At 38.3% G+C, this 17,173-nt stretch overlaps 1 long non-coding RNA gene across 2 annotated transcripts in view; it reads right to left on the reverse strand.

Annotated features, from left to right (window-relative positions):
* LOC141572237 (uncharacterized) overlaps positions 1 to 17,173 on the reverse strand; it is a 156,119-nt gene that overhangs the window by 102,561 nt on the left and 36,385 nt on the right. Inside the window, exons 2-3 of one of the 2 annotated variants that reach the window (XR_012497520.1) lie at positions 10,569 to 10,652; positions 8,960 to 10,098 (exon numbers count right to left, since the gene is read on the reverse strand). The exons of the other annotated variant lie outside the window; for it this stretch is intronic. This is a non-coding gene — a long non-coding RNA (uncharacterized LOC141572237). Of the gene's footprint in view, positions 1 to 8,959; positions 10,099 to 10,568; positions 10,653 to 17,173 lie in introns of those variants that run through there. 2 annotated transcript variants of the gene reach the window in all.

The raw sequence follows: 17,173 nt of genomic DNA on the forward strand, positions 1-17,173 counted from the left end.
AAAAATATAAAGAAGCTATGTGGCAATTGAATTCTAAAGCAGCATTTTAAAAACTTCAATGTGTACAGGGGAACCAGATAGACATAGCTCTTAAATTATACCTTTCTCACTCACTACCCTCCATTTTCCAGTAAGCACATTCATTGCAGTAAGGGTTTTATTTATAATAAATGGGGAAAGTATGTGCTCAGGAAATATTTTCTGAATAGACTTTCACAACCCAGTTTTCTTGGCAATTTTTTAAATAAGAGATATCACATCAACAAAAGGGACTAATCCCCCCATACATGTCCATTGGTGATTTGGGGAAATAATGTGACCATATACTAAACTTGGATCTTAGATATTGAATATCAGATGAGTCAGTTTTTCCTAATTTAATGATCTACAGACCAAGAAGACAGCTGAACCAATTCTGTACTTTTGCTGATACCTAGGAAGCACGTGGCTCATCCAGTAATTCCCTCAGGTAGGTGTATATTTTACATCAGTACCTTTATCTACACAAATGGCCCCAGGACTTTATTGTGATTCAGCACACAGTACACCTAGTGTTCTGAAATCAGCTGCCTATACCAATAATGGCTCCTTTGGAACTTATCTTTCTATTGTGGCTCCTAAAATCAGTATTTCTTTCTGTTATAATGAAAAAATTATCTCCATTGATTGCAAAAAGCAAAGCTTGATGTTACAGCATGATTACTTTCAGAGTAAACTGAATACTATATTTGTCCAGTTATAATTATTGTGTTAAAGAGATTTCAGTCTGCAAGATAGCAAGAAATCCTGTCAATTAGATAATATCCAATAAACCAATAACCAAACTGTCCAGTGAATTACACATAATTCGCCTTAGGTTTTTAAAAAGTATTCACAGGCAGGTCAAGTCACCTCTGTATCTAGGCCTGGCTGAAGCCTAATGGAGAGCATGATGTTTAAGAACATACGTGGGTAATACTTTTACTTTTTACTGTCCTTTGTTCCCACTCTAGAAAGCCTAGGTCAGGCCTTTGTCATGCAACATATGTGTCTTAGACCATTCAAGCTGCTGGGTGGCTTATAAACGACAATTTATTCCTCACAGTTCTGGAGTCTGGCTGCTGGAGATCAGGGTGCTCAGGTGGTCAGGTGCTTAGTCTGGTGAGGGTCTGCTTCCTGGTTCATAAACAACCACCTTGTCACTGTGTCCTCACGTAGCAGAAGGGGCCAGGGAACTCTATGGGGTCTCTTCTATAGGAGCATTAATCTTATTTATGGGGGCTCCACCCTGAGGACTGAAGCACCTCCCAAATGTCCCACCTCCAAAATCAATATATTTAGGCATTAGGTTTCAAGATATGAATTTTGGGGGAAACAGATATTCAGACTGTTGCAATATGTTCCTATCTCTAGCCAATGCCTCTATCCATATGCTGCACACCACAGTGAAATCATCTCAAAAACAACCACCACCACAACAAAAAGAACTAGAGAGTTGTCTTTAGTTCCTCGTATCAGTTAGGATTGGTTAGGTCGTGGTGAGGCAGTGAACATTGCCAGGTCTTAGGAACTTAACATAACAAAATGTTATTTCTTGCTTATGCGGCATGTTCAATGCTGACTGGCAGTGGGACTGTATTCTTTGAAAACACTTAACCCAGGGGGAGGAAGGCTATAATAGGTCATGATCTGAAGGAAGGAAGGGAACATGGCAAATCACACACTGACACTTCAATCTTCTGCCTGAAAGTGACATCCATGATGGCCACTCATATTTCTTTGGCCAAGGCAAGTCACATAACTATGCCTGACTTGAAAATGGGGCAGGCACATGCTATCCTACCATGTGCCTGCAGAGAGAAATAGAATACTGTGAACAGCCTATTTCTAACTCCTATTTCTATAATAGGAGAATTTAAATTAGAGAAATATACAACCTTACGGGAAAAGTTGAGTGAGGACCAATGAAATATCTTTTAAACTTTCAATAAAAAAGCAATTACTTCAGCACACCAAATAGCACTAGTTTTTAAATACATATTAAATTATAAATAAAGATTCTATACAATTATTTCCTATTATCATGGTTTTCTCTCTGCAAAATTTAAAATTTCTCTCCTCAGTAGGTTCTGTATTAGCTGTATCTTAAATTTGCTTAGTATATATGATATTTGTAAAATACACAATTTATATAAATATAATGTTTGTGAAAAGGCATTTTCCTACTGTTTCATATTCAATCCAGGATCCTATTTTGTTTTATTTTTAACTCCTCATAACAATGGAAGATTCACATATTCTCAATTAGACATATTCACTGTCTAGAATAATTTCATCTTTAATGACTCAAATTTTTTTGAAAAGATATTTGAGGTAGGAAAAAAGTCTCTGGAGTGGGTTTTGTTATTATTTCACCTCTCTGCTCAAAATCTTTAAAATTTTCCAATATCTACCTGTTCAGATCCAAATTTTAATATTAAGTTTGGCAAAGATGGCTACATTTTGGTAGATTTTTCTCTACCAAAACTTCAAAAATTCCCCTTCCAGAGTGTGGAGTTGTCACTGGAAAATAGTTGCTAAGCTCCACTTACAGCCATGTATAGCTAATGAAATGTGAGCAGGAGTTATTTTTCATTTTATTATCATACAGAAAATACTTATAAAGCACATAATGTGTGCCAGGTATAGGTAAGTATTTGAAAAACATTAACTCATTTACCACACATAACAATCCTGTAAGGATTGTCCCCATTTTACAGATGAAGAAACTGAGGGTCAGAGTAGTTGAGTGATTCAGAGGAAACACAGCTAATAAATCACAAAGATGGGATTCCGGCCTAGGAAGTCTAATTCCAGAGTCCATACTCTTAACCACTAAAGTATGCTTCCCCTTGGGCCGGGGCGTTTAAAAAGCAAGCAGGGCTGCTCTATCTACTCTGTGGCCCTAGGGGATAGCAGTGCCACACAATTATAGGGTCCTGTGTTTGGATTAGCCACAGGGAAGCAAGTTGCCCACTGACCACAAACTCCCTCACAGGACTGCCACATGAATGAAAAATAAACTTCTGTTCAGCCAAAACTGAAATTTTGGCCTTGTTTGTCACAGCATCTAGTGTTTTCCCCAACTGACATACATGACAACCAAGACCCACAACAATTTGTCTTGTTCTAGGGTTAGCAGACCTAGATTTTAGCTCCAGCACAGTCTCTGACTTAATGTATGACCTTAAAGAAGTACTTCTTCCCCCAAGGCCACATTTAAAAGGTTAAGGGGTTGGATTAGATCAACATTGTACAAACCTGTATTTCATGGAATATCCTATCTTAACTGTTTGCTTGAATCTTCTTAAAAACAGTACTTGATGGCTAAATAATGCACGGAAACTTCAGATACTACAGAGATTCATAATAGTATTTGGAGATTCATAATAGTATTCACTTAATGAAGGTTTTCAGACACCCTTCCACAATGACTTTAACAGTATTCACCAGACGGATTTGACTACAAGACCTCTTAAACTTTTTAAATTGGGAGACATTTATTAATATTTAGAGTGTGACTATAATTAATAACACTATATGGTATATTTGAAAGTTGTTAAGAGAGTAAATTTTAAAAGTTCTCATCCCAACAAAAAAAGATTTTGTAACTATACATGGTGTTATATATAGGTGTTAATTAAACTTATTGTGGAGATCATTTCACAATACATACAAATACAAATACCAAATCATTGTGTTGTTACCTGAAGCTAATATAATGTTATATGTCAATTGTATCTCAATTAAAAATACTTAGAGAGACACTAGTGTACTAGGAAACGTAGTTAGGGGAATGGTGAACTAGGATCCCGATGCTATTCCAAGTTCTAAAACTGCTCTGCATGTTTGTCTACCTTACCAAATTTCCTATACACAGCTCCAATCAGGTTACCTCTTCAGTGCTACACAAATGCAGCATACATTTCACCTTAGGGCAGGGAACCTCTTACCTTGTTTCCTGAAGCTGGACTGACCCCTCTCTCCTCTGTACTGCAAGTCTTTCCTACATTTCAGGTTCAACTCAACTCTGTGTCTGGTCCATGAAGACCCCACAGTGTGATCCAGCGCACACCTTACTTTTTTCCCTCTTAGTCAACACACATTAAACTGTCTGAACCCTCCACAGACATTTTAGGCTTGGAATCTCCCAAAAAGTCTCTTGAAAAAGGGCATTTGTAGGACAAAAGATAACAAGGAGGTGAGTTCCTTGAGCTATTTTGACATGCAGTGTTTGAACAGAGATAAAATCAGACTGAAAACAGTCACAAACAAGAAAGGTGTGCTGCAGGGAAAAATGGGAGAACAAGCTTTGTGGTTCTTAGCCAAGAGAATCCAGGAGGTTCAAACAAAGAGTAAAATGCAGTTCCGAAGACAGCCAGCAAACAAGAAGAGGTTGTGTGCTGGGATTCTCTTATAAATAGTGCAAACAAGATGGGTTTTTCTGTTTAAACTAGGCCAAACATGTAGTGACGGCGTGGGACTAGCTATGTACTTGGTTTACCTACCCTACATTATGACGGCATCTTCTTTGGTACTTTGGGATCTGACAATCATCATAAACCCCTGGGTGTCAGTTACATTTCATGTATTGGCCCACCATAGCCCAAAATAAAGTTCTGTTTTTAATGTACTGGATGTCAAAAGATACATTGCTAATTTAGTAAAAATAAAAACATACCTTAGGAAGGACCACTTATGAGAAATCAAGATGAGTTTGTAGCTGAAAGAAGTTGGAAAATGTATATATCAAAATATCTCATCGACTTGGACAGATTTGGGTTTTAGAACTGTCTCTCACATTTGGTGTGGAGGATAGATGAGACTTCAAGATTGGAGGTAAAGACCAGTTAAGAGCCAGTTGAGGGTTTTCTCCAGGTGGGAAAGGCAATGAGATTTTGACTAAGGCAGGGGCGTGGAAAAGAGAGATACTAAGGCCTACTGGATTTAGGAACGTATGGAGAAGGAGACAGAGAAGGAAGAATAAAAGTATTGGGAGAGGAAGAAAGAAAGGAGAAGGAAGAAGAGAGGAAAGGAGAGGATGAAAATGACTCCCCGTTGTTTGACTATTACACGGGGTGGCTCCTAGAATTCTTAGAGGACTCCTCCATTTTCCCACATTGTCCATCTGTAGAGCTACCTGAGTGGGAAGCAGGAAAGGAGAGCCCTTCCTCCCTCCCCGTATTATCCTGTAAAATTGCCTCAATCTACACCTTCATCAGAGGCAGTATTCAAGACTCGGTTTCCATTGTTCCGAGCCTGGTTTGGTAAACAGGAGCACAGAAAGCAAAGAAGACCTTTCAAGAGGCACAGCCAGGACAGACATGGCCTGAATTATAAATTCAGTTGACTTTAGCTTCTGATCCAGTCCCAGCCAGGGAGCTCTCCTCAGCTGTCTCATTTCTCACCGTACCCCACCACAAGCTAAAGAGCTAAGTCACTGTGAGGGAAGTTATGTTGAGAAACTGGAGGGAAAAAAAATAGTAGAAAAGAGACTTTGGAATCAGACTGACCCCATAGACTTTGGAGTCAGACAGATCTGGATCTGAACCTCAACTCCTGGACACAAAAGCCCAGGCTGCAAAAGAAATGACTGGACTGAAAAGAGAGAATTTGAGTCTCAGAGGTCCTAGGGAGAAATGGAATTTAAGGAGATTGCTCAAGGAGAGTAAAGGAAAAATGGGAACTCCTTCTGCTTCTATTTGCTTTGGACTCATCATGTTCAAGCAGGTCATGTGAGAGCCTTGTGAGCTTGTAGACACCTCCACTGAGAAGGAATTTCCATCAATACGCATCCCCTTCTAGTCTGTCTCACTGACACTCTCCCATTGTTGAGGGATGGGAATAAAAGAAAAAGGAAAATAGCCTCAGAAACATATGGGACACCATCAAGTGTGCCAATATATTAATAATGGGAGTTCCAAGAGAGGAGAGAAAGGGATAGAAAAAATAATTGAAAGAATGTCCAAAAACATCTCATATTTGATGAAAAAACATTAATCTATACCTCCAAGAAGTCCAACAAATTCCAATAAAGTCAGAGATTCATACCTAGACATACAACAAACTGTTAAAAGACAAAAACAGAGGGAACCTTGAAAACAGAAAGAGAAACAATGTATCACTTATAAGGGATATTCAATAAGATTAATAGCTGTTTCTCATCAGGAACCATAGAAGCCAGAAGGCAGTGGGATAATATATTGAAAGTGCTGAAAGAAAAAGACTCTCATCCAAGAATTCTATATATAGCAAAACTGCTTTAAAAATGAAGGTGAAATTAAAACATTCTAATATAAAAAAGACTGAGAGAATTTGTTATTATAAGACCCGCTATACAAAACAAGTAATAAGAGAGCCCTTCAAGCTAAAGTGAAAGAATACTAGACAGTGACTTGAATACACATAAAGAAGTATAGATTGCTGGTAACAATACAGTCAAAGATAATGATATAGTTAAGTATCAAAGGCAATATCAATGTGTTTTTTGTTTGTAACTCTTCTCCTATCTAAGAGACACCCACATAAAGCAATAATTATGAATCTGTATTGATGGCCATGCAATGTCTAAAGATTTAATTTACAAGGTGTGATCGAACAATACTCTGAATGTTTAAATTTAAAAAAATTTACAGTAAAAGACACATTGCCATGAATCCTCCTCAAAATATTCCCCTTTACTTCAAATACACTTATCCCATTGTTCTTGCCACTTTCTGAAGCAGTTCTGGAAGTCCTCTTTCATGAGTGTCTTTAGTTGCGCTGTCATGGCTGCCTCAACGTCCTGAATTGATTCAAAACATTCATGGTCATTTTGACTTTGGGGAAGAGCCAGAAGTTGCATGGTGCCATAGACGGTGAATAAAGTGGATGAGGACACACTGTGATGTTTTTATTTACATTACAGTGTGTCCTCGTCCACCTTATTTAATTGCTGTTCCAGAAGTGATGTGTGATATGGAGTGTTGTCATGATGGAAGATGAAATTGTTTGCCCATTTCATGTTAATGTGTTGTTCGCGATCCATGATTTATGGCACACTTTAAAACACACCTTCTCTCAATTGTAGCTCACACCCAACTGACTGCAAGTAACAAGGTGAAACTTGTCACACACTCTTACTAAGTTTCGATGCACCACTTCCTGTATTGAAAATACCTGCCTTTCCATTGGATGGCACTCAGTAGCAGCATTACCCATATTTTGTGATCACAACAGAAAGGCTCCATGTCACACATCATTTCTGATATGACAATTTCTGTCAAATAAAAACATTACAGTGCATCCTCATCTATCTTATTCAGCAGATATGGCACCATGCAACTTCTGGCTCTTCCCCAAAGTCAAAATGACCACGAAAGGTAAACATTTTGAATCTATTCAGGACATTGAGGCAGCCACGACAGTGCAACTAAAGACACTCACTAAGGAGGACTTCCAGAACTGCTTCAGAAAGTGGCAAGAATGATGGGATAAATGTGTTCAAAGTGAGGGGGAGCATTTTGAGGGGGATTAATGGCAATGTGTCTTTTACTGTAAAATTTTTAAAAATTTAAACATTCACCATATTGTTTGATCATACCTTGTATATGAAAATAACAGCACAAATAAGAGGGTAGGTAATGGAACCACATAAGAGTAACAATTTTGTATATTATTGTAATTACGGTAGTATTAATGCAGACTAGATTGTTATAAGTTAAGATATTAATTATAATACCTAAGGCAACCACTGAAAAAAACAGAATAGAAGAAACAATAAAGGAATTAAAATTATACACTATATAATATCTACCGTGTTTCCCCGAAAATAAGCCCTACCTGGATGATCCGCTGTAATGCATTTTTTGGAGCAAAAATTAATATAAGACCTGGTATTATATTATATTATATTATATTATATTATATTATATTATATTATATTATACCTGATCTTATATTGTATTATATTAAAATAAGACTGGGTCTTATATTAATTTTTTTGCTCCAAAAGATGCATTAGAGCTGATGGTCAGGCTAGGTCTTTTTTTCAGTGAAACACGGTATTTAACACAAAACATGACAGTAGTAGAGGAATAAAAGAACAACAAAAGACATAGGACATGTAGAAAACAAGAAAATGGCAATGCAAATCTTACTTTATCAGTAATTACATTAAATATAAATGGATTAAACACTCCAACTTAAAGGGAGAGATTGGAATTACAGATTTAAAAACATGATCCAAGTATATGCTGTCTACAAGAGACACACTTTAGAATCAAAGTCTCAAATAGATTTAAAGTAAAAGGATGGGAAAGATACATATCATGCAAACAATAAAAAAAAGAGCTGGAGTGGCTACACTATTGTCAAACAAAATTCACTTTAAGGCAAAAATTGTTACTAGAGATAAAGAAGGACATTTTATAATAATAAAAGAGTCACTCCATCAAGAATATAAAACAATTATAAACATCCATTCACTTAACAACAGAGCCCCAAAATACAGGAAGCAAAAACTGACAGGTTTGAAAGAAGAAATAGACAATTCAACAATAATAAAAGAGAAAGAAACACTTCTTACTCCATCCTTTAAGGCTAGCGTTACCCTGATACCAAAGCCAGACAAGAAATCATAAGAAAGAAAACTGTATCTCTTATAAACATAGATGCAAAAATCCTGAACAAGATAGTGGCAAACCAAATCCAGAGGATATAAAAAGGATTATACATCATGACAAAGAGGAATTTATCCCAGGAATTCAGGGTTGGGGTTGGTTCAATATATGAAATACATCAATGTAATGTACCACATTAATAAAATAAAGGACAAAGCCACATATTCATCTCAATAGATGCAGAGAAAGCATTGACAAAATCCAGTACCCTTTCAGCAATTCTACTCCCAAGTATATACCCAAGATAACAAACTATATGTCCACACAGAAACTTGTACACAGATGTTTATAGTAACTTTATTCATAATAGCCAAAAAGTAGAAACAATCATAACTTCCATTAGCTGATGAGTGGATAAACAAAATGTGATATATCCATACAATGGGATATTACTGGGTCAAAAAAGGAATGAAATACTGATTTACACTATAATATGGATGAACTTTGATACATTATGCTAAGTAAAACAAGCCAGACATGAAAGGCCACACACCGTATGATCCTATTTCTATAAAATGATCAGAAAAGGCTAATCAGTAGATACATAAAGCACATCAGTGGTTGTCAGGGTCGGAGAGAGGGAGGGATGAGGAGTGACTGCTAATGACTATGGAGATTCTCTTTGGGGCGATGAGAAGATCCTGGAATTCAAGAGTTATCTAACGGTTATGGTTGCACTTCTTTGTGAATATGCTAAAACCACTGAATTGTATACTTCAAAAGGTGAATTTCATGGTATATTCTCTCTCAATAAAAAATAATATAAACATGCTCATACCCTTAGAGAGAATCCCAGCAATATGACTTAGGGCAAGGTACTTAGTCCTTTAGAGGACCATTTTTGACAATTAGGCACAATACCATCATCACTGCGAGTATACCAAGTCAGTACACAATTAAGTTCGCAAAATTGTGGCAACAATGATGTTACTAACCTTTTTTGATATGAGAGGGATTATTCATTATGAATTTGTACCAAATGGACAAACAGTTAACCAAGTTTACTATTTGGAAGTGCTGAAAAGGCTGCATGAAAAAGTTAGATGACCTGAACTTTTCACCAACAATTCATGGCTTTTGCATCACCACAATGCACCAACTCACACAGCACTGTCTGTGAGGGAGTTTTTAGCCAGTAAGCAAATAACCGTATTGGAACACCCTCCCTACTCACCTGATTGGCCCCCAATGACTTCTTTCTTTACTCGAAGATAAGGGAAATATTGAAAGGAAGACATTTTGATGACATTCAGGACATCAAGGGTAATATGACGACAGCTCTGATGGCCATTCCAGAAAAAGAGTTCCAAAATTGCTTCGAAGGGTGGACTAGGCATTGGTATCACTGCATAGCTTCCCAAGGGGAGTACTTCGAAGGTGACTGTAGTGATATTCAGCAATGAGGTATGTAGCACTTTTTCTAGGATGAGTTCACAAACTTAATGTCAGACCTTGTATTTGTAGTTCCTTTTATCCTGTTAGTACTCTTATCGTGTTTCCCCGAAAATAAGGCCTAGCTGGACAATCAGCTCTAATGCGTCTTTGGAGCAAAAATTAATATGAGGCCTGGTCTTATTTTACTATAAGACTGGGTATAATATAATATAACATAATATAATATAATATAATATAATATAATATAATATAAGAATATAAGATCGGGAATATAATATAATAAATATAATATAATATAATATAATATAATATAATATAATATAATATAAATCGGGCCTTATATAATATAATATGATATGATATGATATGATATGATAAATATAATACTGGGTCTTATATAAATTTTTGCTCCAAAAGATGCATTAGAGCTGATTGTCCAGCTAGGTCTTATTTTCAGGGAAATACAGTAGTAGAATCTGGATCCTTCTTACTTACAGCATTGTGCTCTGTCCAATCTAGGTTTATCCAAGCTATCAGATGGATTGTTCTTTTCATATGTCCTCTCCCTTTCTGAAAGCCCTGGGAAGGGAAAAAAAGTAACATTCATTGAGGACCTATTATGTGCCATATTCTGGTCTAAAATACCATATTTAATTTAGACTTCCAGACAATGCCATGCACTAGATGGGTTTATTTCCACTTTAATGAAAAGGAAACTGAGGCCCAGCTTTAAAAATTCTCTCCAAATCATGCCATTAGGAAGAGGAAGTGCATTGGATTTAGATTGGCCTCAGTTCAAATCTGCCTCTTAGAAAATTGTGTGAGATCTGCCGTAAGTTTCCTAAGCCTTCTGAACTTGTTTCCTCATCTGTAAAACAGAGACCATAGGAGAACGTTTTGTGATGGAGTGGTATTGAAAATCAAATTAGATACAGAGTTTCATGTAGCACAGATCCTGGAATTCATGTTAGCTATTGTTACTCTTACCCTACGCTAATCTGTGGCTAAATTTGGATTAGAAGCTACATCAGCAGCATTCCAAAGCTTTCTCTCCCACTTCCGCATGTTGACTCTTCTCTATACCTGTCCAAGCTACTCACCCTATAAATTGACAAGTAGAGTATGTGGTAAAATGTAAGTCAGCAGGGAGAAAAACTAAGAACAAATTATCAAAAGGCATACACATCCAGTTTCTCACAAACTTGTCAGTCACGGCATTTCCTTCATTTATGCTCTCCATGCTCCCGCATACATATACGCATGCAAAGTTTTCTAGCTATTTCTGAGTAGCCAGCCCTAATAGCTTCATGGAAAAATGGATGTAGCTTGATCCAGAGTTTTACTGAAACATCCCCCAAAAGTCTCACTTCCTTGGTCTTTCATTAAAAACTCTGAGACAATCAAAAAGCTTGCACAAGCCTCTCCACTCCCTCTGTATCTTCTCGTAAACTGGCTCCTGGCCTCTCCCAGCTACATCTGGTCTCAGTGGAATGTGCTTATCAATCTTACTCCAGGGGAATGGGGCCAAACAGCCTGGTGCCCTGGTGGCTGAGGAGGCTTGTACAAGCTTGTGACATGTCATCAACAAGTCTTTTGACACAGGATTTCAATTTTTTTTTATCTTCTGGCAACTTCCATCAGATTCAGAATTCCCCCGCCCATGCAACTCCCCCCTCCCCCCCAGACTCCTTTTCTTTTTCTGTCTCAATCCTACTTTTTTTCCTGACCAGTCTTTTAATATAAATTAAGCATTAGCTTTCACTATGATCATTAGTAACTATTGTTATTATAGCTTAATCACTGGTCCAATTGGGTTCCCTGGTACAACTCAGCAAAATGACTTGCCATTTCCCGGGAAACAGCATGGGGTAGGGGAGAGGGCTTCGGTGTTGGACAGGCCTACCTTTTTATTATTATTATTATTATTAGTTTCAGGTGTACAAAATAAAGTAATAGTTAGACATTTATCATTTATACCCCTCACACAGCGATAACCCTCCTCCCCTAATCTACTACCCCTCTACCATCACATATAGCCATTACAATTCCACTGTCTCTATTCCTAATGCTGCACTCCACTTCTTGTGACTATATATAATTGTAGTTGACATTCATTATTGTTCAGCTTCAGCTTCAGGTGTACAGTGCAGTGGTCAGGCATCTACACCATCCCTGAAGTGCTCTCCCCAATAAGACAAGTGTCCATGGGCCTACCTTTGAATCCGACTTTCTTTTGTAAGAAATTGAATAAGATCCTTCACTTGAACCTGTCTTGTTGTTTGTAAAAGGCTGCTATTAGTACCACCTGACCAGGATTTTGGTGGGAAATAAATGAAGTGACTGATACAATAGGTACCGTGGTAATTATTGACACTGTCATTGTCATCACTGCTGTGGCTCTCAGGATGCAGAGAACCACCTGACTGATAGGAGCCATTTCAAAGCACGTTCTCTGTACAAATTATTACACGGTTAAAAAATTAGCTGTGAGATATCTAAGTCTCAAAAGTGTACACACCTTAGATACCCAGACACTCAACTTCTAGGACCTGAGACTAAAGGAATAATCATGGGTGTGGGGAAAAGATTTAGGTATAAGAATGGTCACCATTTAGGTACAAGAATGGTCATAACACTGAAAAGCTGGAAACAACCTAAATGTGGAAAATGTGTTTTTATATAGGCAGTGGCACTCCAATTCAATGAACAACAAGCCGCCCTTTGTGGTAAAACCATGGCTATGCCACGGAAAGATGTTTACAATGTATGTAGTTGAATATATATTTAAAGTTGTAAGAAGCAGTTACAAAATAAAGTGCAGAAAATAACATCATGGTCCTGATTTTATCTGAAGGAGGGACTAGAGATGACATCTGAGTGTGCAGGGAAAAGGCCAAAGAGATAAGGTTCAAAGTGAATAGTCTACATTGCATTTTCTCTTTTTCTAGTCGGTATTTCCTAGTTTTTGATCACAAAAATATTTAGGAACAAAGCACACTTTTTGGTACATTTTATTGAAGCAAAACATACAGAGAAGTTGCACAAATCCTAGAATATCTTAATGAATTTTGTTGAAGTGAGCACACCAGTGTAATAAGCACTCCGATCATGAAACATAACTTAGCCACCCTCTTGCCCAGGTCCAGTCACTACCCTTCCCCCAGAGATAACCACTATTCGGGTTTCTAACAGTCTAAACTGATATTGTATGTTTGTAAGCACTTAAAATCTAGAACTGTGTTATTACTTGCTATTGGCGTTATGAATAGTGCTGCTAGGAACATTCTTGCTCTCTCTGTTGGCGAACTTAGGTACACAATCAATTGCTGTTCATAGGAAATGTGTACGGACCATGTAGTAGATACTGTCAGTTTTCCAAACTAATTGTTCTACTATCCACTTCCACTAGCGGAGTGTGAGCGTTCTCAAAGCCAGTTACTTGTCTGGTGTTTTCATGGTAGCCATTTCGAGTGGCATCACATTGAAGCTTTGGTTACATTTCCCAAATAACTAGGAGAGGTTAACACCTTTTCAAATGTTGATTGGCCATTTGCATATCGTCTTTTGTGAAAGGCCTGTTCAAATAGTTTGCTCAATTTTCTATTGAGTTATCTGCTTCTGTTCTTATTGGCGTATAAGAATTCACACATCCTGTACCTAAGACTTATCAGATCCATATATTGCAAATATATTTTCCCCGTTGTGTGGACTTGATTTTTATCAATCTCTTCATGGTGTCTTTTGATGAAAGAGGGTCTAGATGTCAATGCCCCATAGCTCATGAGAATCCCTCTGCCTGTGTCCCTGGTAAATGTGAGCCCTGGATCATAGCACTTACCACACTATCCAGAGGCAGAAGATGTAAACACACATTTGGAATAAATATTTATCCCTGTGAGGATGAACTGCTGGATCCACCAGAACTAAAAGGGGCCAATTGTACTATTATTACCTCTCATGGCACAACTTTTGTTATTCTGGCTCCTTCAGAAAAAGATGCCAAGGTGGGTTTAAACGTGCAAAGATTTTCATCTAAGAAAATAGGAAAGGAGCTGTAGAAACCCGGGAGGGACATCAGACCACAGATGCAAGAGACCCTAAGTGTTGAAGTGAGGGAGAAAGTTTGGGTAAAAGCATCCTAGATGGCCATGCAGCCTATGGAAGATTCCACAAGGTCCTCAGGGAGTTTTTCAGTTAAAGCGAATTGTCAGAGTTGTCCCACGTCACCCAGGAATGGACCTGCCTTAGAATCCTTGCCATGCGTGGTCTTTGCTGAGAGCAGCCCATGGAAAGTGGGTCTCCGTGCAAACCCAGTGATGGATTTTAGAGCACAGAAGCTGGGCCCTTGGTCAACTACATTCTCTGTAGTTGGCATTCTGCTCGGTTCTCTCATAGCCACCGCACCAAGATAGGGAATATAGGGAGAGACGAAAGTTGTGGTAAATGAGGGAGGTGGCTAATGGGTTCACTTTCTGGAAATACTAGGTTTGATATATTTTTTCCTCTTAGATATTTGGCAACCAGCAAAATGTACAGGTCTAGAATTCGAGAGTGGGTCTAGGTTGCTCAGATAGGATATTAGGGAGCGGTGCCTTGGAGGGCTTTGTGAGAAAAGGAGTCTCCGGTATCTCCTTAAAGGAGACAAGAGTACTAAGGGAGTCCTGGGATTTCAGTGACCTCCTGCTCTTTCTGCACAAATAGCTTAGTTAAGGCGGTAAAGAGCAGAGAGGAAAGAAAGAGAAAGAAGCCCCATGTGGTAGACCTTGGGCCATTCCCAGACTTAGGGACCCTCATTAGTAAAGCACTTCCCCATCACGGCAGTCCAAGGTGGCTGACACATTTCAGCTACATTTGTCTCAGCAGAACAAAATCGTTTTTCCCACCTTAAAACTGAATGTGGACAAAAGTAATTTATATCAGTATTTCAATAAGAATTTTAAAAGTTCAATGTGTATTTATTATGCACACGAGTGAGCTTGCACCCATGCTTGTACACAAACACACACACACGCACACACGCGGTGCAAAGGATGTGAGCAGTCAGATGTGGTCAATCATAGAATCTGCACTCGGCACTCTGGGAGAGCACGTGGGTCCACGAGTCAGGATTAAACACCATAGCGACCAAGTTACTGAAGCTTGCAGAGTCAGGCTGCAATTTCTGCTTAATAGAGCCCTTAGGTCTCAATAATTGCTTTGAAATCCGCATATCAGCATGCAGTTCTCATAACTGAGGAAGCTAGAAATCCAAGTGTGAGGGCAGAACTGACAGCCTCTCCTATGCCCATTCAAGAGGCACAAAAAAAAAAAAAAAAAGGCACATGGTCCTGCCTCCTTAGCATCTGTAAATACTCATCTGAGACTACCGTTATAGTACAGCCCAGTCACACATGCTAACCTCCAGGAGTTTCACAGCAGATTGGTTTGGTTTGTGAACAAGGGCAAGATGAGAGCTCCTGAATTTGAATTTAGCATTTACTAACAGAGTTGCTACTGATCCATATGACCAACTGGAAAAAGGTGTCCCTTCCTCAAGATACTTTTCTTCTGTACGTCTGAAAATTGTCATAAGCTACTAATTTTGCTAATAATTTATAGCCATCTTCCAGAAAAATTATTGTAATAAATACACAAATTAACAATGTCTAGTTTATTAATGGAAGATGAGGCAGTACGTAACCTAGACAAGCAGCCACCTCAGTGCAGTAAGCAGCAGTTGTCCTTCCTCGGCCCTGTTTTTCCGCACTGTTGCATGTAGCACACTACTTTTATATGGCTGCTGTTGGTTAGAAAGCAGCTATTCCAATGGGTCAGTGTTCTGTGCCAGGAATTTCACAGCTGTAGGCACTCATGGTCTATCTAGAATGACAGGCACAACCCTTGGGAAACAGAGGAGGCAAAGAATTCTAGCGAGAGAGATACTCAAGAAACCTCAAGCAACCTTGGAGAGTAAAGGAGCAAGGGTGAATGTGTGTTCCAAGCAGCCTAAAGCACTGTGCCCCAGATGTTTGCAGCCTGGAACCTACTCTGTGCCTGGCTTTCCCCCTTGGCCTCTGTTTTTCTGGCTCCTCCTGACTCTCCCCACTGGACTTCTCCTCACTCCCAAGGTCCCTCTGCAGCAGCAAATGTGGCTGCTTGAACAGAGAGGTCATTGATTGGGCGACAGGGGTACTCAGCACTAAGCAGAAGCTCTCTCGCTTGCTCTGCAGGGCCAGTGGGTGGTCACTGTGGGACCAAGCCCAGCCTGGCCAGAAGAGTGTCCAGGGACAGATGCCTGTCACTCTGCAAGGCATGCTCAGAGGCCCCAGGCACAGTTTTAGAAATTCTGACCCAGGCTTCTTGTTCTTCTTCTCTTTTTCTCTTCTCCCTTCCCCTCCGCCCCTTCCCCTCCCCTCCTCCTTTTTTATATATTTAAACATAGTACAAAACTATTATTTAAAAAATACCCAAAAGAATGAAGAAGAAAGTAAGTTTCCCTTAATCTCATTAACCAGAGATAAGGTGTGTGTTTTTTGTTTTGATTACAGAAATAATATACAAATATACTCATTGCGGAAAACCTCAAAAATAAAAATATTAAGAAAAAAATGCCAACTTATCTATCAATCAGTGTCATTTTGATGTGTTCTTTTCTGTCTTTTTTCTATGTACATTTTTTTTTTAAACAGATGAGATTATACCATAAATATGGTGGCTGCTTTTCCCCATTTATTTTTATACTATGAGCATTTCTCTAGTAATTTTAAAATGTATTTCTATTTCTTTTTTACTTCTAATTTTAAAAATTAATTTCTGAATACGTTATATGCTACATGGTACAAAGTTTGAAAAATATGAAAGAACATAGAGTAAATAATAAGTGTTCCCTTCAGTCCTGCTCCTCACGTCACTATTATTAACCACTTTTTATGTCCCTCCTGAGATAGTCTATAAATTTATACACACACGCACATGAGTTGTATGTTAGTTTTTGTGCCATACTCTTTTCATTTAATATATTTAGGATATAGCGTGACAGCACTATTATAATAGCTAAGTGCTATATATGAATAGCCTCATTCTTTTTAAGAGCTGAATAATGTACTACATTTAATAGCTGT

This window comes from Rhinolophus sinicus, linkage group LG06 (genome assembly GCF_036562045.2).
Source record: "Rhinolophus sinicus isolate RSC01 linkage group LG06, ASM3656204v1, whole genome shotgun sequence".
Classification (NCBI taxonomy): domain Eukaryota; kingdom Metazoa; phylum Chordata; class Mammalia; order Chiroptera; family Rhinolophidae; genus Rhinolophus; species Rhinolophus sinicus.